This window comes from Polyodon spathula, chromosome 1 (assembly GCF_017654505.1).
Source record: "Polyodon spathula isolate WHYD16114869_AA chromosome 1, ASM1765450v1, whole genome shotgun sequence".
In the NCBI taxonomy this organism is placed as follows: Eukaryota; Metazoa; Chordata; class Actinopteri; order Acipenseriformes; family Polyodontidae; genus Polyodon; species Polyodon spathula.
The window spans coordinates 103,201,333-103,229,223 of NC_054534.1; the positions used below are offsets into that span (position 1 = coordinate 103,201,333).

A 27,891-nucleotide genomic window follows, 5' to 3' on the forward strand; every position below is an offset into this window, starting at 1 on the left:
TGAAGCACTTTGTTAAATAAACTGTGAGTTTCAACCCTGAATTTAAAAAGTAAAGCCATCTTTCCTAACCAAACCCCTGAGTTAATGCTGCCTTTTTCTGTTGTTTTAATAGCAATGGAACCCATCCATGGAATCCAATATGGTCGCCATGTTCTCACTATAAGCAACAACAGTTATCCTGTGTAGGTATCAGGTGCAGGGTCTTGGCCATTTTTCTGGGTTTCCATCTGCCAAATTGCATTGCTATGTGGTGGACATTTCTGTCACAACAGCAGCAGTAGAAGGTAGTCTTCTAGCATTGCACTTGACCTCAGTATTGTTATTTTAATGTCATTATCAGTGCCCATACAGTTGAATTAAATTGTGTTGAAGCTATCAGACCCTCGGCTACAGGACTCCCAGCAGGGCACAAGGCCCTCCACAGATACAAAATCAAGTTATTTTATATTGCTTTTGTTATTTGGTGTCAAGGTGCTTTTTACCAATGAGAAAATCACCAGACTTAACACAAATAAGTGCCAGCTTGGATTGTACTCAAAATGATGCACTGCCCCTTTTAATTAGGTGAACAATTAGTAAAGCAGGACAAGACATGGACTTCAGGAATGTACTTCATGGCTATTAAATGTGTAATTGCCAATGAATGTATAACCTTTTGGTCAGTCCCATATGGGAAAGATGTTAGCGATTAAACCTTTTAAAGCGGGGCACTACTTAATGCATTACAGTCACATGCTGTAGTAGTTTTCTTCTACACTGCTCTTGAGACCAGCAAATTGTTTCAACAGTTGTTAAGAAGAAAATGGGGCATGCCACAAGCAACTGCATTCTTTGCAAAAAATAATTTATATATATAATATATCATATTAGGAAAGGTAGGCTCAATATAAAGCAGTAAGAAATGTGAATACCTCTGCTACTTTTAGGTTGCAAGTCTGAATCCAGAAAAGATCAGTTATAGATTTTAAAACAAAATTTTTTATCATTTTTATCTGCTGTGAGAATAAAATAAAATAAAATAATATTCACTTGAAAAAATCAAAATGCATGCTTCTGTTCTCCAAAATGTGTATACAGTAGGGAAAAAGGCACACTGTAACTTTAAGGGAACATTCCCTACTTTCCAGTAAAGGGAACCTTAAGACCTAGACCTGTCTACACGTCAGTCAGCACTTCAAGCATGATGCACAGGTTTAGATAAATCCTTCTGAGTACAGAACACATCTTGAACAAATAACAAAAAGGATTACATTGAGCCCCAGGGCTCCTCAACTGCAGCTATGTTTAAGAATGAAAACATTAAAGGGGATAAAACTCGGGAGCACACATTTGTGTGATTTATTTGGTAATGTATCCTGCCGGCCTTTAGATCAATAGTTTTTGTGATGTGTTGAAAAGATTTCAGGTAAGATGCAATGAAAAAGACACTTTTCGGTCTTCTCTAAGGCTCTGCAATATAATACTGACAACAATTTCCCAGACAGGTTCGGAAAGTAAAAAGATGGTATCTTCCTTGAAAAATAAAAGCTGATTATTTTTGTATTTTCCTGCAAGAAAAATGCTGACATCTCAGTGGAATTAACTAATGTTGCCAGACCTGTTTAGTTTATCCTATTCCATTGCTGTTGTTTTCTAAAGGTAAGCAACTCAAAAACTGCTGCAACACAAAATCACCTGAAGAATATAGAGCGGTTTGCATCCCATATGCTGTAAGGTAAAAGTTGTGTGTGGTACATTTGTAATTTTGCAGTCAACCATTCTTTTTCATGCTTATACATGTGTTTGGTTTCATCAGTTTTTCAGTTGCTTAACTTTATAAAATAACAAAACTGTTTTATGACACTGAGGGGTAGGTTTAAAAAGAAGGGCCAGTTGCAGCAAACATACTGCAATTAGCATTTTCGTTTTGTATGTATTAAGAGAAAGTATGTTAATGAAGACAGATGCAATATACTTATTTAAATATTTGTTGCGTCTTTTTAGTGAGATCTCTAGTGCTATACATTGTGAGAGTCGTGCGACATTGTTCAAATAATAAGTGGGAGTTGAGTTGGGGTTTGCTGCAGCAGAGGGTGCCCGAAGGATAACGTCTATGCATGCAAGGGTGCAACAATTAAAGTAACATAGTTTTTGTTAAATGTAAACCTCATCTTCATTTTACCTATTTTAATACTATATAATACTACACAGTTTAATCCCATCTGAATCTTTTGTGGGGCCCCAACCTAATTCCCAAATAAAAAATGTGTTTCTATCAAAAAGCTTTTCATAATCTTACAGGAGTAGCCCCTTGCTAAACCGAATATGTCTGTCTGACATTAGGAGGTGTCGGGTTTAAAAAAAATAAAATAAAAATCACACACACACATACCTTTATAGTGCTCAATGTATTTTAAATGTAAATCATTGCGCTGCAATAACACCAATGTGTTTTGGGTAGGCTACACATTAAAACTGTGCATTATACCACTAATTAGTATTATCATTAGTAGCCTATAAGCCAAATGTATACTGTCCATTTTTATTTAAGTTAGTCAGGGATGCAGTGCTAAATTGTGCACAATTACAAACCACCTGCACATTAATAGAATAGGTGTGTTTCCTAGTCCTATACAGACGCTCAGAATGAGCTGCAGGGGTTGTGCAGTCTATTTTTCCCTGGTTTTAGGTATTTCGCTATTCGTCTCAAAAATTCATTGAGCACAATTGGCAACGTACAAGAAAAGGCGGACTGGGAAATGTCAGCAACAAAGCGACTGTTTAAAACATCCTTTCGAAAGTTCTCAAAAAAGTTGCTAACAGCATTGCGCTGGTTTAGTAATTTCATCCTAGACTGCCGACTCGTTTGCAACTGGTTTGCGACTATTGCGACAGCAGCAGCACTTTAGTAAACCAAACCCTGAGAGCAAAGGTGGGAAGAGTGTGGGGACGGGGACGGGGACAGGGGTCGTCTTTCCGGAAGACTTTTGAGAATGTGGCACTTTTCAAGACAGGATAGTACAGGAACCACAGTCTTTGTATTGCAGACACAGACAAGCAATGGAAATGGATAAACTAAACAGGTTGTGCATTTACTATAGTTCACCATGCCTTGCTATACTTTTGTTCCTGCATATTATGCTTTCCAATGCTTTATACCATTTTGTTACATTATTCTTTTATCATAGCATACCTTTGTAAACAATTTGGGATAACTGTAAGCTGTTGTCCAGTTGCACATTGTACTTCCAGTACATAACAGGGTGGAGGCTAGTCACAAACTGGAGTGCATGCACAATACCATCAATAATCTTAACCACTGCAGAAAGATCCAGGCTTGTTTTCATAGAGTTTTTAACCTCACATCACTGGCAGAGAGCAGAATCTGTAGTTGTAGATTCACTTAACAACATATTTGGCAATGCAGTAAGAGCAGAAGAGTTCAAATCAACTGAGTGTCTCAAGATGTCTCTAAGCACCGGTTACTAACAACTTAATAATAAAACTGATCAGTGTATTGTGTTAACCAAAATTACAAGAAAAAAGGATCAAATAAGAGAGATAAAAAAAAAATTTGAACATGAGTGACTGTTTGGATATGCATGGCACAAGAACACTTTTCCAGACCCAAACATTGTAGAAACAGCCACAAAAATGTTGGTTACAAACATGCTGCCCAACAAACTTTTATGAGGAAAAGTAATTACTGCCAAAGTTCTATCATGTTCTTCTTTAGTTCAAAATGCCCTTGGAAAACATGACTTGTGAACTCTTCCTGGGGCTTGACATGTGTGGGACAATGGTGACTTCACACCACGTACAAAATGACTCATCCTGTACTATTTGTGTGCATGTACTTGTGCGTGTAGTAATCATTTTTAACTACAGTATTTGTGTTGTACTTTATTTGTTACGGTATTTCTTTTGTATGCTCCACCCCCTTCAATCAGTTACCAAGCAAACCTTTTTGTCTGGTAGCTCCTGAAGACAAGTTCGGACACAAGACTCAAACTATGAACCTCCTTATGTATGATTCAAATCTGATCCGCTGCATTAAACAATACCTGACTGAGTGAGCAGAGATAAAAAGTGTTGAATGCAGCTGATCATACACAAACAATGCATTGAAAGTAATCACATCAAAGCCTCTGAAACTTGTTCCACAATCAGCAGGTTGCATGATAATGTTTAAATGAAGAGCCCGTCATCTCAAAACAAATGCCAGCCTTAAAGGCCTCTAAGGTGAATGACTCATTGCAGTATTTTTGGCACTCGACAAAAGCAAACAAGTTTTCCCCCTATAAGTAAAATGAAAATTAGTTTGTTTTCAGGTAAACATTCAGTGCTCAGTTATAAAGTGACAATATGTCCTCCCTCATGTTATTAGGTTTTCTGCAGGGCCAGCATTCATTAATCTTGTGACCTCTCAATACTAATTTTGTCCCAGTGGTGGGCTGATATTCGATGTCTATTCTCGTTAAAGGTCTGCTCTGAGAGAGAAACTGCTTTATGTTCCTTACACTCAATCAATCCCCATAAAAAGCCAAGGGGCTTGAAAACAGTTTAAACCTTTCCTGTTTTTTATTTTTATTTGGCAAGATGGGCATGTAATACCTTCCTCTAGAGCATTAATTTTGTACTTACTTGAAATAAAGCAACGCCAGAATATTTAGTTCAATGCTGTGCGGCAGAAAGACAAAAATATATTTGGCATTGGGAACGAATGGCTATCCTGTCTGTTATACATTATTATGTGTGAAATGTTTATTGACTTCAGCCTTTCACTGGCAGTCTAAACCCAGTCCAATGGCTAGTGATTTGCATTGCTTAGGAAGCCTTGTCAGTTGCTTGTTGTTAAATGCTGGCTGAGGGATGTGACTGCTGCATAAACAAAATTAAATAAAGGGGAAATTGAAACTAAATTTAATGTGAGAAAGCGTTTTTGCCTGCCCGAAATAAACCATAAACTAATTTAAATGTACATGTTTTTATTTTTGTTGGTTTTTATGGATAATTTATACAACTTGTTTTATTTCCTGAAATTGTAAATTGTGTGTAGTACCAGCCTGAAAGATGAAGAAACGGAAACAGCTGGTAGGTATTCTAACAGTTTTTTGTTTATGTTTTCACTATACATACAGAACTCTTGGACAGCAAAAAAAATGAAACACATGTGCTGTACACACTTTTTGCAGACATGACTACTTAATGTGCTATGCAAATTTGGGATAAGACTATGAGCTCAGCATATAAAACTGCATAAAAATGATCAGGAACTTTGTATCATTCCTGAAAACAGACTTTTAAGATTGCTTGAAGTTATTTGTGTCTTGTAATGCAGCATACCAGCATTCTTGTTAAATATTCCACTAATGCTTTATTTTGAGTGGCATAAATAAAAATTTAATTAACATGCAATTAGCCATTTGCTGAAGTTTAGTTACATGTCAATAGATACGCAATAGATATGTCATGCATGTGCATATCTATCATTAGAGTGCAATTTGAGCTCCTATTTCATATGTATGTTAAGTATGTTTTTTGAGACTTGGTAGTTTTCTGCTCCAGTAAAAAAAAGACATGCAAAGACTTGTATATAAAGCTATTAACTCCCTATTCACACGATCACCACCATTTGAAAATGTGACTGTGAATGGCAATCAAGTGGTTTAAATGCATATTATTTAGGTAGTGTGGACAGCTTATAGAATAATTTTGGTAACGCTACACACCAGTCTTTGTGCCCCTTTTATTTACTGGAGCAGGAAACTACCAAGTATCCAAAAACATATTTAACAACATACATAAGAAATATGACCCTAAATGGCAGTCTTACTAAGCGATCGATGCAGGCTCTACTATGTGGTAGTTAACGGAAGTCAAGGTCATCTACCACACGGTAGAGCCCGCATTGAGAGGGCTCTGCCGCTATTAGAAAACGATTTATTTCTTTATTTTCTCTTTCAAAAAACTTTAAAACCTATATTTACCTTGAATTTCTGATATTTCACCAGGTAACATTCCACTGAGGAAAATAGTCCCTAACATAATTTGAATATAAAATGACATACACATTATTATTATTATTATTATTATTATTATTATTATTATTATTATTATTATTATTATTGGCTAACATATTTATTTATTTGGGTCTTACTCTTTCTTATTATAATTTCTCTGGACATGTACAATTGTTGAATAGTCTGTGTAGTATTGAGTCAGACTCGAAACCTGTTGTTGGAGGCGGGGCATCATTCAAGCAGGCAGGGAGTGGATTGGCTGGTGCGGAAAGAACTGAAACAGGGTTAGGAGTTTGACTGGCTAGTTTTGAGGGAGAGTGTTGTTTGGATCCAGCCAATGACAGAATTGTGGATCAATCATGTTTTTCCTGTTGATTTGCTGTCCAGTAGCTGCAAATTGAGCCTTCATTACAGTGCCCTGTCACAGACATGATTTTGCTTGTCTAGACCAACATTAGAAAGTATGTTTAAGTAGATTTTTATGTTATCAGATTAGTTGTAGATTAGTTGAACATTAAGGGGAAAAGGTGGTAATCAATGGCGGATTGACTTAAAATTTAATTTACAGTTAAGCACTTCAACGTTCCAGTGGGCATCTCTGCAAAATAGAACCCCGCTAAATCTGGAAGCTGATTGGCTGTTCACACTCAATCATTTTCTAATGATAGATACAAACATGCATGTCATATCTATTAGCTGTTTAATAACATGTGACCAAACTTCAGAAAATGGTTAGTTGCATATTATTTGTATTTGTATCACTCAAAATACAGCGCTACCAATATTTCTTAGATGTTTTGCATTACCCTATAGAATTTACAAATTTTGCTTCATAAAGTCGAATGAAACCTGCTGAATAATGTTACGTTAATTTATTGAATTACATATGGGAACGTCACATTTTCAAATCTAACAAGACATACTGTACTACTATTCTGGCTTCCTGAAGACTTTTCCAATATCATTTTGTAATTTCTTTGATTACATGATGTTAAACAAAATATATAAATTATGTTCAAATAGTTGTCTTTTTATTATTATTATTATTATTATTATTATTATTATTATTATTATTATTATTATTACACAAATAAAAACAGTTTAACACACTTTAGCTTTAACTGTAAGTTGTGTTTCTATTTCTTCTTAACTCTAACACGAAACCCCTCTCTCAGGGTTTAACCAGTTGCACGGTCAAGCAGGTTCATTTTTTTCTTTTTTTTTAAGCCAATCATTGCAGGGCAGTCCCTCCTACATCAGGTTGCCCGTGGACACAGGCCTATTGAGGGTCAGTGAAGTACAAGTAAAGGCAAATTTACCAAGCCGGGCCTCACAATGCCTTCGTTAACACATGAAAGGCTCTCGGAGGTTTCGAGCAATCCAGCTTTGGCTCGCTTCCAATCCTCTGAACAGGTGGTGTCCAGATCACAGGAGGGTAGCTGAGAGCTCATTCGCTCACTGCCTTCCTCACTCACGACACCGGCCATTTTCAATTCACAGGGATTGTGGCCTCTGTTTCTTTGAAGCTGAGAACATGGTGTCTCTCTAATTACTTTTTTTTTTTTCCACAGAAAGGAGAGGACAATATCAGTGTGGCCAGGAATACCTATTAACCATGTGTCACAGCCAGGTGAGCATTGTCCCAGTTAATAAAACTTGTATTTTGTTTATGGTGAGAAGGATAAAGATAATAACCCACAACTACCTTTGATTTAACGTAAACAAATATGGTATCATGACAGGAGACAGATGGGTGACTACAGTACACTAATCCCTCCTTTGAAGTGAATAAATAAATCACATATCCCCCAGTGAACTAAAGCGCTAGGTATCGTTAAGGGAAGATCAGCCTGTCTATTTGGGATCAGGTTTGCTTGAAATAAGCAATACATTACCATGCATGTGGGCACTGCCTCAGTTTTGTTATAAACTTTACAAATGCCTGCTAGCAGACTGTGACCACCAGACAGAAAAATAAATATGCAACTCTCTTACAGTTACAGGGAATGTAAAGCCTCATTTACCAAACCCCGCAGATCATTAGCAAACTGCAATACATACTGTACTCTGTACATGCACTGTAAAATGGTTATTACTAAGCCAACTGAAGAACACTGTACCAGCTGTTCAAGATCAAGAACATTAAGTCACTATTAAGCTTGGGTGTAGACAATAAAACGCCTCTCTTTAGCCAGCCCTGGATGGGCCACCATTTAAAGGAGCTTCATTAGAATGCAAATCTTTGAGACATGCTTTGGCATCTACTTTTATAATAGTTCGTAAAAATCATCGTGTTTAACCTAGGCCCGGTATCCCAACAGCTACAAGATCAAATTTACTTCACTACCATCCTTTCTAGAAATTAAGTTGACTACCCAGGACCTTAATATTGTGCATGTTTCCTGAAGGACCGTTTACAAAGGAATACATATATTAAAGCCATACTAATCAAAGGAACTGCTGGGAAAGTACAGTACCTTAAGTCTATTTAACATCTTACAGAAACAGAAAGCTGATTGATATGTTTAAAGAGACAGGCTCTAGTTGTGGGGCAGTCACGCCAGTCAAACAAACAGCATGTGCCTAAATACATCTACGCAGTCTTAAACATTGACTGAAAGTGATGAAGAAAGGATGGGTTGAGCAATGATACACCCCTGGTTGCCCCCCCCCCCCCCCCCCATCAGTGGGGAAGACAGTGGAATGGGCAGGTCCGAGACTTGATCATTAAACTGGAGAACCAAGACAAAACACTTTAAAGGGCGGCAAGACTATTTAATATTTTATAGGATATTCTGTACGCAAATCCATTAAATTCATGCAACACTGGAGTAAGATGATCAGTTTTCTTAGGTCCAGCAGCAGGACAGCTGCAGCATTTATCTTTAACTGCATGTGGTGAAGATATTAAAAAAGTTAGAGGTTGGAAAAAAAAGTGAAACGCACTGTCAGGCACTGATTCCGTTTCGGGGTGTGATGGAGATTTTTTTGCAGATGGCTAATAATATAGCCAGGGTTTCCTTTCTTGGGGGAGGGTCTGCTGGATTGCCAGGATATCGTTGCAGGATGGGATGGGACGGGACGGTGGACTACCTGCAAAGTCTTTAAAGAAATATTTAATTTGTTGTAAGAAAATGAATTTCCAATATAGCACACTGTCTACATCTTTTACGAAATCAAAAAAAGGGGAACTACAGTCCAGGACCCTGAATAGTTCCTTTCTTCTTCCAGTGTGGCTCTCCTGATTAATCTAATATTGTGCCTCATAATGAAACAAGCCAGCTTTTTTTTATTTGTTAGCTTTGTTAAAATAACACGGTGATACAGCCCTTGAATTGCAAGTTAGAGGCAATCCAATCAATCTGCAGATTCAAATCGAGCAACAAAGGGAGCCGAAAGCAGCAAGTCAGGCTCTCATTTTCTTTTAATAGCATTTATCTTCATGACGAAGCTGATTAACACGAGGTGGGCGCCGCTGCATTTCTTTAATCTGTAGCCCATACACAATAAATATCAACCCAGCAACGAGTTCACCTCTGGAAAAGTCAACAAATCATTCAATCAGACAGGGGATGTACCTTGACAATGGATTTATGACACTGGGCTGCAACCTGTGTTTGAAGCACTTTAAGCAATTGCTGGTGGTTGCTGTTGAGCGCTGGGCACTTTCTGTTGCTGTAATTAGTTAAGCAGAGCAGGCTATTGGATGGGTTTTTTTTTGGTTATATAATCAATATTAATTATTTGGATACACTTCAAACACTGGTACATTAGCTAGTTACACTACAGGTAGAATGTAATAATATTTATAACACACAATTCTGAAGTATTTGCCAGTTATTTTTCTTATCATATAATTAGTGCAGGTATTAAATAATTGTAACACAAGTGTAAACACAGTGTAGCAACAGTGTCATTTATTGAAGTGTATCCAATTATGTTAATGGTGGCTTAATAAATTAGAAACAGATATATTATTGTAGTCTAAGGAGTTAGTTTTGATTTGTTGTGCATGTGAAATCAAACTACTGTAACTGAAAATCTTGGAGAATTATCAACATAGGCAAGTTAGTGATTGTCTAATTTAATTGATGGCTATAATACAGTCAGAAATTGCTTGTGTTGCGTAAGGGCATTGATATGCTTATGATGTACTTGTTTATTCATTACAGCCCACGTGTTGACTGTTGATGTGTGAAGACTGACTCCCATCTCAGACACAGAACTTTGCAGATCTCTCAAGGTCATTGTTGGCTTTAGAGTGACATCCCGAACCAGTTTCCTGTTTGCTCGGCTGCTGAGTTTGGGAGGGCGACCTGATCTGGGTAGTGTCTCGGTGGCATGACGCATCTTCTACTTCTTTCACTGTGCTGAAAGGGCTAGTCAGCGCATTTGAAATTTTCCTGTATCCTTCTCCTGCTCTGTGCCTCTCTATCACTTTATCCCTGACTTGTTTCGAAAGCTCCTTGGTCTTTATGGTTGCTTTGTTGGATCACTATGTGAGCTGCAGTTTGAAAGTCTTTATATACCTGAGGGAAATTATTTACATAAGAACATAAGAAAGTTTACAAACGAGAGGAGGCCATTCGGCCCATCTTGCTCGTTTGGTTGTTAGTAGCTTATTGGTCCCAAAATCTCATCAAGCAGCTTCTTGAAGGATCCCAGGGTGTCAGCTTCAACAACATTACTGGGGAGTTGATTCCAGACCCTCACAATTCTCTGTGTAAAAAAGTGCCTCCTATTTTCTGTTCAAAGGGGCATTCAGAACAGAAAATAGGAGGCACTTTTTTACACAGAGAATTTTAAGGTGCTGTAATGTTGTTGAAGCTGACACCCTGAGATCCTTCAAGAAGCTGTTTGATGAGATTTTGGGATCAATAAGCTACTAACAACCAAACGAGCAAGATGGGCCGAATGGCCTCCTCTCGTTTGTAAACTTTCTTATGTTCTTATGTAAATAATTTCCCTCAGGTATATAAAGACTTTCAAGCTGCAACTGCAACTTACAAGTTAAACCACTTTGAGTACACACAGGCTGAAACCATTTCACTAATTTTGTGACATTTCAAACAAATCATTTGCACCTGAGCTGATTTAGTGCTGCAGTAGCAAAGAGTTTGAATACTTATGCAGCTGAGATGAATCTTTTTTTCTCTGTAAAGCTTACTTATTGATATTCTATGTGCATTTTTTAACTTTATCAATGTGGAGAAGTTTGTGTAGATTCTACATGTAAAGTCTAATTTGAAAGTGTCGTGGAGTATGCTCAGGTGCAAACAAAATGTGAAAACTTTGCAGGGGGGTGAATATTTCTGCAAACCACTGTATATATATATATATATATATATATATATATATATATATATATATATATATATATATTTTTTTTTTTTTTTTTTACGGTGTTGAGCGGCATACATGACATGCGTTCCTATTGGAACTCGCATGATATGTAAATCTCTGTGGGGACACTTGTACTAGTTTACAGTAGTGTCTGGTCGTTATTTTCATATATTAAGAATAGTTTAATGTTAGACAAAGAAAGGAAAAAAAAAACATGTCCTTAAATATTAATTAGTAACCTTAAAAAGGTGTTCAAACAAGTTGCTATCTGTGGGAATTAGGCACAGAATAAGGTTATTATTTCAAATGTATTAGTGTGGAAATGATCCTGGATTGATGACCACTGTGCTCTTACACAATTAAATCTGAACCTTTGCCATTTACCTTCAAGAGTTACTGTATAATCCAATTGTGTGGTTATATTGTACACAGGTTGTGTTTTTGGGTGGACCTAAAAAGCAGATAGTGGGGGGAAAGCACTTAACCAAACACAGGCCCAAACCTGACACATTTAAACTTGTTTCTACAGCTTATAAAAGAATATCAAGATGGCAGTGTTTCTGCCATTTTTGTTGCAGCTCAAATTAGAATGCTTGGGAGAGGGAGGCTTTCCTGGCATGGATCGAAGACAAGGTTTGCAGCAGCATTTTGAGTTACAGATGTTGTCATGTCCTTTTTGAGAAGTGGAGTTGGGCTTTTATGGCCAGAGATGTTTTACACTTCCACCAAAATCTAATCCCTTTGGTTTGCCCATGTACAACGGACACATATTTCATCATGATAAACCCTGCAGTTAATCTTTAAAAAAAAACTTGGCTATAAAATAAGACAAACGTTTTATGAAAACCCACAGGCTTCTTTGTCTGATTTTAAGTAAATGTACAACAGTGAGTCGGTTCATGAGCTGCAAGTGCTAATCTAACCCACTCACAGATCACCTCAATACCATGGATCTCTGATATATGACCTCACTGTTAATTAATGTTATAATGAAGAGCTAAATCCCACATGACAACGGCTGCAGACCCTGAAACCAGACTATGTCATCCTCCCTGTCCAAACACAGAGCCAAAATCAAAACTCTAGCCTCCTTCCATTTGACTTCGCCCTTTCAAATGTCATGGCACAACATTCTATCATGAAAGCTTGGTCCTCCTGCAGTTATCCCTGTGCCTCATACACTACCCAGTTTCTACAGCTGAGGAGCCAGGGAATGTGAAATCACTCATTCCAATACTAGACATTAACATGATGATGGTCGCTCTGAGTCCCATGAATGGATTTGCTCTGTTCATCAGAATGCAATACTCTGTTCTGATTACAATGTTGAGTATAAGTGTACACAATGTCTATGTTTGCTTGATACCATTTATTGATACCTCAAAAATCTGTGAATTCTCTCAAGGACAGAAGTTGTGGGTAGATGCACAGTAGATATCAGGTACTGTTGCATTACAGAGCATCCTAGCACTGCACTAGCCAGCTAGCCTGTTTTGTTCTCTAAAGCTACAAAACATTCTTTGTGTTTCAATTTAGCACTGGGCTGAGGCATGACTTCATTGTTATTCTGGGATTAATGGGCTGACCATAATAACCATTCCTTAAAAAAAGTGAACTCCACTGTAGAAAATTCTTTTTCTGGCGCAAAACAGAGTTCACATTCCATTAAATCAGCAGAGCTTCTCAGTCCAAACAGAACACAGCCTTTCAGTTTTTGGGGGGCTTCAGCACAAAGCTGCAATTCATTCATGAGTGATTTTTTTTATTTTTTTTTTATTTTATAACTTTGGTTATAGAGGACAGAGATGAAGTCCAGGAGACTGCACCAGGTCTTTGGCAAATGGCATTGTTATTGCTGGGTGTGCTGCGAATGTAATTGTCAGACCTGAGTAGAGTCCTATGAACATGTCCCATGGAATGGAAATGGTAGCTATTTATCAAATGAACAGCAGAGCAATGACTGACAAGAACCACATGGGATGGCAGGTGGCCTGCTTGGGTTCTCATATAAAACTAAACACTTCTCAAAGCAACAGCAGCTTTTGAAAACTGTTACAATGAGATTCCAGCAGGCCTGCTTTAAATTTCATAGCAGACTTTTGGGGGGATCATGTTTGACCCATTTCCTGCTTTAGGAAAAGGACTAATAGAAGTCTACAAAACCTGGACAGAAAAAAGCACATAGTAATAAATAAGAGTGCAATAACTGGAATGTTTCCCCGTTTAAGTCTGTTACAACAAGCAATGAATTGCATATGAGAACATTATGTCACTACATTTTTTACCAGCTAGTTATTGTTTGTTATAAATCATAGACTAATGTCTATATGGCAAGGGGTTTTAAATAAAATACAATAAAAACTCACTGGTAAAGTTTAACAGTAGAGGGGCAACAAAGCACAGGAGATTATGCAGGGAAGGTTTAACATTTTATGAGGTACACCTACAGTATTTCATGAGGCATTTGCTGTGGCTGTAAGGATAGAGCAGAGGAAGCAGAAACAAGCTGTTAGTAAGACTGGCGAGCTGCACTGCCGGAATTAGGAGCAGTCTTAGAGAGGCCCGGGCTTGAAATTAAGACAGAAAAGAGATCCCGACCGATGAGCTGTCCTTTCCGCGAGGACCAAGCTTGGTCGAAGGTCACGTTCCTGGGGATCTGAAACATATAAAAGGGCTCTGCTCGGCAGAGGCGCCTCTCGGGGTGATAGGAATAGTCCAGTTACATTAGGACCTGAAAGGAGAGATAGTAAATGGTTCCTTGACTGGCCTGGTGCTGACCTTGAATGGGGTGAGGCACAGGCCTCAGAAAACAGGAGCGGGAAGGATGGGTTAGAGATGGATTAGTCTGGGACTCAGGCACTAACATTGTAAAGCGGGCCGCGACCTGAGCGAAAGAAGAACAGTGTCTCACATGGCAAGGACAGTGTGGCCGGGGCTCCTCTCTGACTGACTCTGGTGAGAACCCCCTAGTGCGAGGACGAGGTAGTGTGGCTGACCTGAGGTCGGGGGAGTTAATCAGGACTTACCCCCCCAGAGGAGACCGATGCAAAGGCAGGAGAAAGGAAAGAGGCGAAAGGAAAACATTAGACAGAGAAGGAGCATGAGAATGGGGTTTCAATAGGAGGTTAATAATGACAGACATTAATTAAGCAGCCCCAGCTCCCGCCCCCTGAATCTCGCTAAGCTAACATAAGAAGTTACACAGAAAAGCCCATGCTTTCCCAAACATTCAATGACAGAAGTACAATTTATATTGCTGCTGCACCTTTCAATGAAAAACGGAATCTAATTTCAGTAATTTTGATTGTGTAAAATTCCAAACAATCCAAAATAATAGTTCCACAATAAAGTCTTTATTTCAAATCTTTTGACTGGAAATAATTCCCTTGAGTATGCTGTACATCATCAAGACACAGACTTGGACGAGAGTGTCCCAACTAGTTCTCTCACTTCAGCAGCCTTCGAGAATCACAGCAATCTGTTACCACCATTAGCTCGATCTGACAGGGTGACACCAGTAATGCAGCAGTAAAACAGGAAGAATTCATTGCAAAGGAAATGGACTTTTCAGTCAGTGTTTTCTTATGACCTGAGCCGCAATGCACTCCAGATGTTGGCGTCTCTCGTTGTCCACTGGGTTCTGCGTTCCAGGGGCTCAAACGAGGCGTAATCATCTTAAATCAATCCGTCAGCCTTGAAACCGCTTTTTGTACATTAACCTCGGCTCAATCTTGCAGTGTGTGTCCACAGTCTTACAGTAACTCAAGACTTTTCACAGAAAATCCTTTTAATCAACAGGCTGCAGAAATCACTATAAAAAAATGTTCCATTGAAAGGAAGTGTTTGTCAGCCACTTTTTCTTATATTTATGGTAGTGTTGGAATTTTTGTTTTTCATTTATTTGGATTATTAACTTTGAGTGATCTACACTGGGATCTGTGGAAGGAAGCCTCGGAGAGCTCTTGACACTGCAGGTGAACAAGGCTCAGTCTCCATAACAGCTTGTGAAAAAGAGCCTGACTTCTTTGTACAATGGTCCTTGCCAATTTACACCCATTTTGTTACTTACTTGCATTGGTATAAATGTATTCTGATACAATAACTTAGTACCTGGAACACCAGTATTACTTTATGGTGCTAAAAAATGAATAAACCGCTTAAGGTGCACAAGGAACTGAGCGGCTGTTCAAATGGTTTGTTCTTGAAATACATTTGAGAGTAACTCAAGTAATAACGAGGCGGAAACTTACAATTTGGATGACCAGATCCAACCTGTCAGTAAATTTGAAACCCTGTTTCGTGCCCCTCATTCCAAAAATAAGAAAGTTAGCAGAATTTTATTTGTGGGACACATATGTCCCTTGTACCTTAAAGGGTCAAACAAATACATTAAATCATCTCCTCCCAAACAAATCTTTTAGAATTGGTGCTGAAGTCTACCACAACAAAAACTGTGCAGGACAGTATGATTCCTGGTTGGAAAACAGGCACAATGGCAAACAAATGAGAGTCAATGTGGACCCACAGTTGTCAAGAAACGGCTCCAAACAGAACACAAACAGCAGGCTGTGAGGGATTGTGCAGGCGCCATCTCACTCCTCTGCTAGATTCCTGGGATATCTCTGGAGAGAGCGACAGGCAGGACTGGGAATGCCACACTCCTTCCGAGGTGCGAGCCCCCTTTCTGCTGAAGCACTCGCTGCTGCCCTCGCCTCTGTCAGCCCTGCACAAATACCTAACAGGTTTTTCACACGTTCGTCTCAAGACTGAAGAATAACGTTACTTCTAAAAATTTAAAAAAGAATAGTTTCTGCATATATTATTTCGTACCTCACAGTTTTATTCTGATGCACTTTCACAATTTGCAATTATTCTTTTTTTCAGACGGTTGCAGCTGAAGCTGCTGTTGATATACCTGAAGTTCGGACAGGCCTGCCAGCAAAGCTACTCTGGGAATGTCTGTTCACTCCCTAAGCTTGCCACAAGCCAGGGACTTTATGTTCCAAGCAAAGTCAGAAGGATTGACATTTAGAAAACAAGAAACCATGCTCTATTTACTTCCCTCTGGCATTGCGAGTAGTTAATTAACAATAAATAATGTGTGTGAAAAGTGGTCTCCCTGATCCCAGCTATGACTCACACTCACGTTACATTAATTAAGGTGGTTTCTCAGTTGGCCATACTGGTTCAAGAGCTGACTAAAATCCCCTTCACTGCTCCTGCAGTTAAATCCTGCAGTTAAACTGATAACTGTCTACAAAACTAATAAACCAGCGGTACTTGGTTTTTCAGCAAGGTTGTATGCTGGTTAGTTGTTTCTTGTTTGTTTGTTTTTTAAGTTCACACCAGGATAAACTCTTGACTCATTCATTCAATATATAAACTAGTTTAACTCAACAAAAAGAAGCAACATGTATTTGACTGTACTTCTACCCAGTTTATCTACTGGCAGACCAAGGGAGGTTAAGTGGCTTGCCCCAAGGTCAAAGTGCACAGTGCAGGTCAGTGACTTTGCTAAGATTCTTCACCTGGCTCTAAGCACTTCTCATACATCCAGAGACCAAACTCTTCTGTTTTACTTTGACTCTTCATAAGGAAATAGTAGAAGCTCAGTATATACAAAGAAAACAAAGATGAACCTGGGTTTTTACTCAAAAGCTGTGCTTAGACATAGAGGGACTAAAAATGCTCTCTTATCGAATGTCCAGAAATACTCTTGAACAACAGAGGAGGTGAAAGTCATCCTTAAGGAACCCGCCCCCCCAAGGTACAATTACCAACAAAAACAAACAACCGGTGTAGCACGGCTAGAGTCTGGCTGGACTTACAAATAGAGCAGCTTCTGTAGTGTTAAAAAACATAAATCTGTCATTATTACAGGGCCAAGGGGTCGCCTTTACACACACCAGAAAGGACCCAGCGAGTAATCAGCGGGCCCCGAGATTCAGAACAGAGCAGGCCTTTCACAAAGCCGCGGCTGCTGCTGATAGATGGATGTTAGCATGGAAGTTAATGTCTTTACCAGTGGAGAGGCCTGGAATGGAAGGGCTCTTTCACAGCTCAGGGATTAATAAGCCCTCTTCCATTAACATCTAGCACCTCCTGCCAAGATAATGGTCTGAAGCACTTTCTAATGAAGAACTGACGAGGTGAAGGTGCGAAGAAAATAAATAAATACGTACGCAGCAGTATGTACTTTACCAAGGGATGAATCGAAGAAATAAAATAACACAATCTTTTCTCACAAATCTACTTCGTGGTGTATTTTGACTTCTTTTCAAAACAGACTACAGCAAATGTTTTCAAAATCAAAATATGTTAATCATTTATTTATATGAACAGGGCAACATAATGTAGTATGTGAAAATATGCAATGGACTGTTTTATCACACACAGTCACTGCAAAATGTTTAACCTGACACTTTCTTCCTCTGAATACATCAGCAGTGAAAAAAAATAACTGTGGGGTTAACCTCTGACACTGATCTAACCAAAATAGGACCTTAACAAAAAATAAGTTACACCAGTTTTCCCCAGTGAAGGACATTACAAAACAGGACACAAACCTGGCATTGCATAAACGTGGTTACACCAGCAGACACATTTTATTAGAATAGAATAACTTAGGCAGCCAAAATGACAGTGAACAAAATCCCAGAACACTTGACACTTGAGCATTGTTTTTCATTCTATATCAATCAGCACAAAAGTGATCTGGGCACATTTTGATATTCGCACGGGACACACTATGAACCACCAACCAAAGGATTGTGGGCTAAACACATCCATATGTTCTCCATGCCTCGAATTTGCACAGAGTATACGTCCAACCTGCAGATGTCTGCAGCAAGGTTAGGCCTGAAGTAAAAATGTTAATGAAAAAAAAAAAGTGGGGGGAAAAACTTCTCATTTCCTTTAAATTGTGAACAGGTGTCGTCACCTTCCCTAAACTGGCTTCTGTTTAACTGTTTTACCAAAACTGGCCTCCGCGAGACAGGAGATCTTTTGTTTGATTTGAAACGATAGCCTGAAAATTGAGACTGTAAAAACATTTAGCCAAACAAAATTAGGAGGGATAAGAAGGGAGGGAGGGATGTAATAATGTGCCAATATCACTTAACTTTCTCTCTTCTTAAGATTCTTGAGACTGCTTTTGGCATTGTAGTGCAATTGAGAGGCACGTCTGTGGTCCAGAACAAGCCTCTGGCCACACAAAGTACAAGATATATGAGTAAAATGATACCCTTTTGCCTTTATTTGTATTATCACTCTGTGTTCAAATGCTTAAATTATGCTTTATTTGAACAAGATTTTTGTTGAAGTACAGCACAGTGCCAAAAATGTGTCATTGCAGGAAAGCTTTTGAAGAACAGTCTATAAAGCATACAAAATTTGAAACTGGAAATTAAGGTTTTTTTTTTTTTTTTTGTGTAATCTAAAGCTTCATCTCAACTGCATCCATATTCAATAAGTTCCTAGATTTCCGTCATCACTATAAGTGACATCTAAGGATCTCCAAAGTAGTTTCTTGAGTCTGGTTAACCATTTGCTAAGCTTGCTTTACAGAAAGGAAATGCTAGGTTTAGTAGTAACACCTTACAGATGTGCGGAGAGTGCTTTACAGAATGGAATTCATGTTTCATGTGCGAGTTCCACAGCACCTTTTTCCATTCCAGAGCAATACTAACCCCTTAATACTCTATCAAAGGCACATTTACTACAGTAGGCCTGTACAAAGGCTTTCAATCTATATTTAAACAGTCAGAAATCCTTTCCTCCATATAACTGTATAAACTGTTTAGACATGCTGTTTTCTTTATGAGCCTGTGACAGGGTGAAAAAGCCATGTGTGTAAATAGTGTGTGTTCTGTGTAAATAAAGATTGTATTTAAGTTTGACAGGGATGGGGTTAATTCCATCCTTGGCAAATGCCTGTGTGCAATGTGGCCGGGTCTTGATTGATAAATTGATCATCAATAAAATCCCAGGCAAACGGCATAAAAGGGACCCAAATCATTTGTTTGGGAAAAGGCGAGTTCAGCGAAGGTGAACGCCCAGCCGCAAACAAAAATAAGTAACACACTGTGACAGCATTGCTTGGGTGTCATTTGATATGTTGTGTACTGTTTAATTCTTTATTTTGGTCTCAGTAACTTGTTCATTTGTTCTTTTTGTGTTTTTTTTTTGTAAAGAAGCGTGCATCTCCACACGTTGACCGAAGCTCTCTGAGTCTCCCTCCTGTCATTACCCTTTCACGAGCCCTATTAAGCTACGGAGCTGCTCTATTTAAAGGGACTATAACTTTACATTTTTCCCAATAGGCCTTTCTATACCTATTAAAATTAAAAACCTACAACCACCAGCTATAGTACTACTAACAGTAGATTGTGACACTATGGTTGTTCGTGCAATTTTAATAATAAAAATGTAATTAAGCCCCAATAGCTTTGTTTCAATTAATTATCTGTACCAAGAAAGTACCAACGTGAATGTACTGTGTCTCCATTTACAGTACTGTCTAGTCATTCTATCAGTTCCTCAGTTTAATAATGCATACCTTCAAAAAGGCACCAGTTAATTTCTGTTAACTTCTAGGATACGCTACACCCTTGACAGTATCGGATGTCTTGACAGGTCATATTCTCATGGTTCGGCACGTTGCGCTTGCCAGTTTTTGCTAGTGGTGACAAAATCTGAACCTTCCAGTCTCATCAAAGTTTATGGGTCACCTTACCAGTGGAAACCATAAGTGGGTCTCATATAGCAGCCTCAAACATGTCATACAAGAAACTCAATGCAAAGACCCCTATATTGGCTTCTTCAAGACAATCTACTACCACGATATTTGATTGACAGCTGAAGGATTTTTCTACTGTAGTACTTTTTTAAAGGTACAGATAGTGTTTTGTTTGTGCAACTTGCAGGTTTCCTGCACTTATTCTTTGTGTACTGACTGACCTACCAAGCTCTTGGAGTTTCGCTGCCAAAATTCTTGCTTTGTGATGCCGATTCAGTTCAGCTGAGCTTTCCTTCCAGGTGTACAGTACACTACATTGCTGTAACTCAATTCTAAGTTTGCGTGAAAACTGCTACAGATCTTATCTTGCCAAGCTCTAATAAGCTTGTCTGGATGCTGCAGTTCAATTATAAATCAGTTAGTCACAGGACTCACTGTGCCCACTAACACCTGACCAGCCACTCAAGATCCTTTTCACAGCTCCCCTACTGTAAATGGCTTCTCAGGCCCCTCCTGATGACTTCATCTCCAAGGCTGTAATGTAAAACATGCTGTACTTTATAGCAAATTTCACCCTGGATTTGAAATCGTTGTCTGTGGCCCCTGCAGAGATAAACAGCATGGCAGTACCTGGACATGATTGAGTTACGGAGAGAGATCTGCGCCAAACAAAAAAAAGACAGAAAAAAGGAAAGGAGCTTATGAAATGTTTTGATTTAGGGACCAGCGGTTGAAAAAAATTTAGTTGCAATTCGACCATTGGTACCATGGAAACCTTTGGAGAGACGCAGCTGGTCGACAGAACTGTCCTAGTCTAGTAGCACCGTCGTTCAACAAGAGTTTTATAGTTCTCATCAATATCAAACAACTTCTAAATTTCAGCATAACGGGTCAACTCCGTTTAAGACTTCCTTTCGTCACTTGTCCGTCGAAGGTCTATTAAGTCTAAACAGTCGTACCCTCTCTAGTACCCGTTCACAACCCCCACCCTACCCAACAGTGTGTTTGGATTGATATGTTTTTACATTACATTAGTTATTTAAATGAGGTCGTGTACCCCATTAATTTCAGTCAGGACGGAGGTCCGGAGGACAGATGAGGCTATGTCAATTTGTGTTAATTCCGATGACAGAAAACCAGTTGACTGAGATATTTCCGTATAATGACTGTTGAGAAACGACCCAAACTCTTTGCCAGGTATGACAATTCATGGTTAAATTAGCTTTTAAGCTAAGATTCGATTCTATTTGAGTCGTAATTTATCTAGTAGTTAATTGTTCTGTTTATTTTAGAAAGTCATCATTTTTTGTAAAAGTTATTTATAAAATTTTTTGTCGAAGACTTTTAGATTACTTTCAAATTATCTTGCACACAGACGGTGTCTTTTATTTGATGCTTTGTTAGGTTTGACGAAACATAAAAGACTTTTTTTTATGAATAAGTTTAGTACAGCAGTTTCCACTGACATAATGTCCTGTTGAAGTTAGCAAAAAAACAAAAAAATGATCGGGATCACTGCCATCCGTTTCAGTGCCAGTTAATTTCCTTTCAACTGAATTTTTTATATAAATTTTCTGCAAGCACGGTACAATGTTTTTACTTCTACAAAGTGTGTAATACCTGAAAATATAAACTTGGGTATTTGAAAGTCCACAAACATCCACCTCTTAGACGTATATATATATATATATATATATATATATATATATATATATATATATATATATATATATATATATATATATATATATTATATATATATATGCGTGTGTGTGTGTGTGTGTGTGTGTGTGTTACACTCATAGTCAGGATTTGGTCAATCACAAGCAATAATAACCATTTCGCGATTTGAGCGTCTACAAATTATCAGAGAACAAAATGAAAGGTTGTTTCTCAAATTGCGAAATGGAAACGCAAAAGAAGAGACAGCTTCTTTGGTCTTTGAGCAAAACGATATAATCAAATTGCAAAATGTAAAATACCAAAAAAGCAAAGAATGAAACATAAAAGAAGAGACAGCTTCTTCGGTCTTCGGTCTGCTGGAGGCTCTCTGGAACGCCTTTACAGTCGGAATGAATTTCAATTGTCCGACAGTTAATTCCTAATTTGGACGAAGTACCCAAAGAAAACTAACTCTCTCTTCGTACAGCAGCAGCAGCTGATTCTGGGACTATGCAAGGTTTCATTTTTGTCAAAAAACGAACAGCTTCTGTGTGCGTAAAAGAGTTCAGTGCAATTCTAGATGCCACAGCAGCAAGCCTTGCAAAAACAAATACAGTAAATTGTGATTTTTTTTTTTAATGAGCTCTCATTATGGTTTCTTTATACGTATCTTACTTGATTGAACTACTTTAATGTTACCTGACTGTTATTATCTAAACAATCAAAACAGTGTTTTAAATTGAGGCTCAGTAGTCCAGTGGAGCTCTCAATATGGTTTATTTTGAAAATGTTAATTTACCAAAGTTGTCCTCATCTAAAATAAAAACAGTTATGAAGGTTTTCTTGTTGTCAAAAAATCTCTTTATTCCACAGGCATGCCACTGGCTGCTGCTGATCAGATCTGCAAAACCTGTTTTCTAAAAAGTGGCAGTTGACCCCTTCCTATGATTTATGAGAATATTATAAATGTTTAATAACCATACTTCTTTCTTTCTTTCTTTCTTTCACTTACAAAACAGTGATTAGACAAACATTGACTTTTCAGTTTAAATACAGTGTATACAGTAGTCTTATAATATTGTAGCGATCTCTGTTCCCGCAGGCAGGCGTATCACACAGGGCGAGGCAATCCACACACAGGCGGAGGGCAAGCGTGAACCCGGGACCTCTCGCACTAAAGCATATCACTGATACCATGCATGTTACAATATGAATAATACATGTTTAATTGTGTTAGTTTTTTCCTCTAAAACTATATTTTCTAAAAAACAAGGTGAGAACATTACAAATGTTATTTCAAACTCACTGACCTCCTACATTGCTGACCACAACCCCCTTTGCAAATACAGTTAACTTCCTGCATAAATAATGAATCAGACATGTATCTGATAAAAATAATGTACTGATTTTATGTTCATTCAATAAAAAAAATATTGTATTAAAGTTTGTATTTCACTTGATGCCCATTTTTAAACCCTGCAATTAATTACTATTCATAGATTGAGCAGCATCTTTAAAATCTGTTTGGCAACTGTGCATTGCTCAAAGCACATTTCACAATTTGATTATATCGCTTTACTGAAAGACAGAAGAAGCTGTCTCTTCTTTGTAAATTTGTAAATGCTCAAATTGCAAAATACCTTATAATGGGAAATGGCAGGGAATTTATTTTGGCTTTATTGGCAGTTTTGATTGGATCACCAATAATTCTTCCACCAATCAGTGTGGCATACCGTGAGTGATCCCGGCCACTGACAGACTGGTATGCAGCACTGATTGGGCTGGGCATGGGAAAGAATGTGTTGGATGTCAAAGTGAATATGAGAATATGAGAATGGCAGTGAGTGTTGAAGCCAATTTGTTTAAAAAAATTAAAAGCAGACCGGACAGTTCCATCAACGGATTGAGAAAATCTGGAATGTATGATGCGATCAGGAACTCCGATGCAGTGTAAACTGTGTCTGCTACTGTGGTATCTGTACGACTGGTTTTATTTTTTTATGTTAAGCAGTTTTGTGCTATTTTTTAACAAGGGGTTAATTAAGTACTGTGACAGCCAAACTAGTTTATTCCAGACTTCTTAGAAAGTCTGTAACAAAAGCAAATTTGCTTTGGATTGTCAATTCGTTGTAGATGCTACTATTAGGACACCCACCATGCAGGTATCGCAACGTCCCTAAACAATTGTTAAAATAAATTAGTTTTGCACCGTATAAAAATTAGCTGATTTTGCCAATGCTTGCTAGTTTTTTTTTTTTTGTTTTGGCTTTATTGCTAAAGTTTTCACATGTGGCAATACTGTCCTACAATTACTAAATGATATTGTGATCATTCCACTGTGCTATGTTAGTGAACACAGCTATGTTTTAAAACTGAGAGTTAGCAAATGCCTACCGTTAAAGTGTCCTGCAGCTACTAATCCTTTCCAATTACTGGTATCTTAAAATTAACGACTATATAACGATAATGCTGTTACTCTAATGCTGCTACTTTTTAGAAGGCCTTTTTTGTTCTTATCCAAGTTGCTGCAGTGGCATTGTAGATGCTATAACGAGTTACTGTAAATGAGATACTCTTTTAGAAGACAGATTTCATTAGGTAAACATGTATTTGAATGTTTTTTAAATTAAAAGTAGAAAAACACCAATAAGGTGAAAGGGTTGTTTTTATTTCCTCCTTCCCAAAACAAATATGTCGTCAATAAAAAACAACCACTAAAATGGCTTAGGACTGAGTAGAACATATATATATATATATATATATATATATATATATATATATATATATATATATATATATATATTTAATATATTATTATATGTTAATAGATTATATTTATCAATTAACTAAATGCAAAGTGAGTGAACAGAAGAAAAATCTAAATCAAATCCATATTTGGTGTGACCACCCTGTGCCTTCAAAACAGCATCAATTCTTCTAGGTACACTTGCACAAAGTCAGGGATTTTGTAGGCATATAGGCAGGTGTATGATTAAACAATTATACCAAACAGGTGCTAATGATCATCAATTCAATATGTAGGTTGAAACACAATCATTAACTGAAACAGAAACAGCTGTGTAGAGGAATAAAACTGGGTGAGGAACAGCCAAACTCAGCTAACAAGGTGAGGTTGCTGAAGACAGTTTACTGTCAAAAGTCATACACCATGGCAAGACTGAGCACAGCAACAAGACACAAGGTAGTTATACTGCATCAGCAAGGTCTCTCCCAGGCAGAAATTTCAAGGCAGACAGGGGTTTCCAGATGTGCTGTCCAAGCTCTTTTGAAGAAGCACAAAGAAACGGGCAACGTTGAGGACCTTAGACGTGGTGGTCGGCCAAGGAAACTTACTGCAGCAGATGAAAGACACATCATGCTTACTTCCCTTCGCAATCGGAACATGTCCAGCAATGCCATCAGCTCAGAATTGGCAGAAAACAGTGGGACCCTGATACACCCATCTACTCTCCGGAGAAATCTGGTCAGAAGTGGGCTTCATGGAAGACTTGCGGCCAAAAAGCCATACCTCCGACGTGGAAACAAGGCCAAGCGACTCAACTATGCATGAAAACACAGGAACTGGGGTGCAGAAAAATGGCAGCAGGTGCTCTGGACTGATGAGTCAAAATTTGAAATATTTGGCTGTAGCGGAAGGCAGTTTGTTCGCCGAAGGGCTGGAGAGCGGTACACGAATGAGTGTCTGCAGGCAACAGTGAAGCATGGTGGAGGTTCCTTGCAAGTTTTTTTGGCTCCACTTCTGCAAATGGAGTTGGGGATTTGGTCAGAATTAATGGTCTCCTCAATGCTAAGAAGTACAGGCAGATACTTATCCATCATGCAATACCATCAGGGAGGCATCTGATTGGCCCCAAATATATTCTGACAACGACCCCAAACATACAGCGAAAGTCATTAAGAATTATCTTCAGCGTAAAGAAGAACAAGGAGTCCTGGAAGTGATGGTATGGCCCCCACAGAGCCCTGATCTCAACATCATCGAATCTGTCTGGGATTACATGAAGAGAGCGAAGCAACTGAGGCTGCCTAAATCCACAGAAGAACTGTGGTTAGTTCTCCAAGATGTTTGGGCCAACCTACCTGTCAAGTTCCTTCAAAAACTGTGTGCAAGTGTACCTAGAAAAATTGATGTTGTTTTGAAGGCAAATATTGATTTGATGTAGATTTTTCTTCTGTTCACTCACTTTGTATTAATTGGTAAATGTAATCTATTAACATGTCTATTTTTGAAAGCATTCTTACTTTACAGCATTTTTTCACACCTGCCTAAAACTTTTGCACAGTACTGTATATATATACATCTTGCCAACATTTAACATACCTTTGTCAAGGAAAAGTGTGTTTGAAAGTAAACAATGGAAGTATGTATAAGTGTATGATGCCAAGGTAATGACTGTGCACTCACTTATCTATCTATTACTGTATTTGTGATATAATTTACTACATAGTTAAAGTTGTAACGATCTACTATTCCATTGTATTTCAACCTTCATGCATCATGGTATTGTCTATGTGTCCATTTATTTTCTATACTGTATATTATCTCATTTAATTTTTTTCTAAAACCACAAATAGATATATATATATATATATATATATATATATATATATATATATATATATATATATGTGTGTGTGTGTGTGTGTGTGTGTGTATGTGTGTGTGTATGTATATATATATATATATATATATATATATATATATATATATATATATATATATATATATATAAGGGTTTTCTATTCAACCAACCAAATAACCCTTTTTTCAGCTTGAATTATTAGGCATGGCTCTGCTCCACCTGAATAGCTGTCATTTGTAGGGTGTAACCCAAAAATGACTGGTTAGCTTGTCTCAACACACTGCGCATTGACAGCCAGTTGATGTTATCAGCCAGCTGAGTCATCCGCAAAACTAAACAAAATAATCCTCCTCTCCACAGGGGAAGTTAAAACAAGAAAAGAACCAGGGCAGCATCGAGACACTTGTGTTATCAAGGATCAGGTGTGGTGCGAGACTGAGGGATAACAAGATAAACATCGTCCCTGGGGCAACACGAGCCCTGCCGGGTAGGGCCTCAATTAGTCACCAATTAATTAAGGTAATGGCTGTGCATCAGGATAGCGCCCGGTTTGTTGGCACAGAACAGACAATCACATAGTCTGTTTATTTAGTCTAACACACTAAAGTCATATTATATTCTCCTGCTCACTACAGGCATCCAAAAAAGAGTAAAAAAAGTATTAATTGAAAAAATGAGCACTATTTCTCATACAGATTTCAGATTTTTCTTTTTTTTTACTACTGTAAAAGGCAGTTGTGTCTTAGGTTTGTTAAAGCAGAGGTCCTAGAGATCCAGGATTTGAATCCCAACTTAGAGCTCAAGGATGGTTCTCTGAGATTTTGTTTAAATCCTGCTTTAGCTACTCAGAGTAGCTAAAGCAGGATTTAAACAAAATTGAACTTTTGACAAATAATTTAAACTTAATTCTGTTTAAGTCTGCCCAACTGTAATAGCAGGTCTTCTCTAAAAGGGTGATGGGGCAGTACACATTTTTTTGTTAGCAAATCCAAGGCTTGTAAAGCAAGCAGTTCTATGACCCTGGACTTTAATAGCAAGATCATCAGAATAATGGGAAATGAAGAGGGCTGCAGTCAACCTTTTCAAAGGGGTTCTGTAAAATTTTTTTACACCCGTTAATCTAAGCTTCCTTTTGTCTTTTACTTCATTCCTGATTATCTTGCCACTGTGAAGAAAGCCTAGATCAACATAGATATCCCTGTATCCTCAAGGCCAGGGGATGCACTGACTGTTTAAGTACAGGCCTCTTTATAAAGAAAAAGGGCTTTGGCATTTAACACTCTGGCTGCACTTGGGCCCTTTCCTTTTCAGTAAAACTTGATTAATTTTTCTTATTAAACTATAGTTCTTATACGGCATTCAAACCAATAACGTCACTGTCAGTTGAGACAGGTCAGACATCTATCTTTGTAGGAATGTTCCTGAGAGGGACATGCTATTAGTGAAGCTGTGGATTATAATGATTTGTCCAGACTATGTGAGTTGGAGCCAATCAGAACCTAAAGCACGTGGTATTCCCTAGACACCAACCGTAAATACAAAC

At 38.0% G+C, this 27,891-nt stretch overlaps 1 protein-coding gene across 2 annotated transcripts in view; it reads right to left on the minus strand.

The window, feature by feature from the left end:
* Positions 1 to 27,891, minus strand: part of LOC121325684 (fibroblast growth factor receptor-like 1) — a 96,469-nt gene that overhangs the window by 25,609 nt on the left and 42,969 nt on the right. The window lies entirely within an intron of this gene.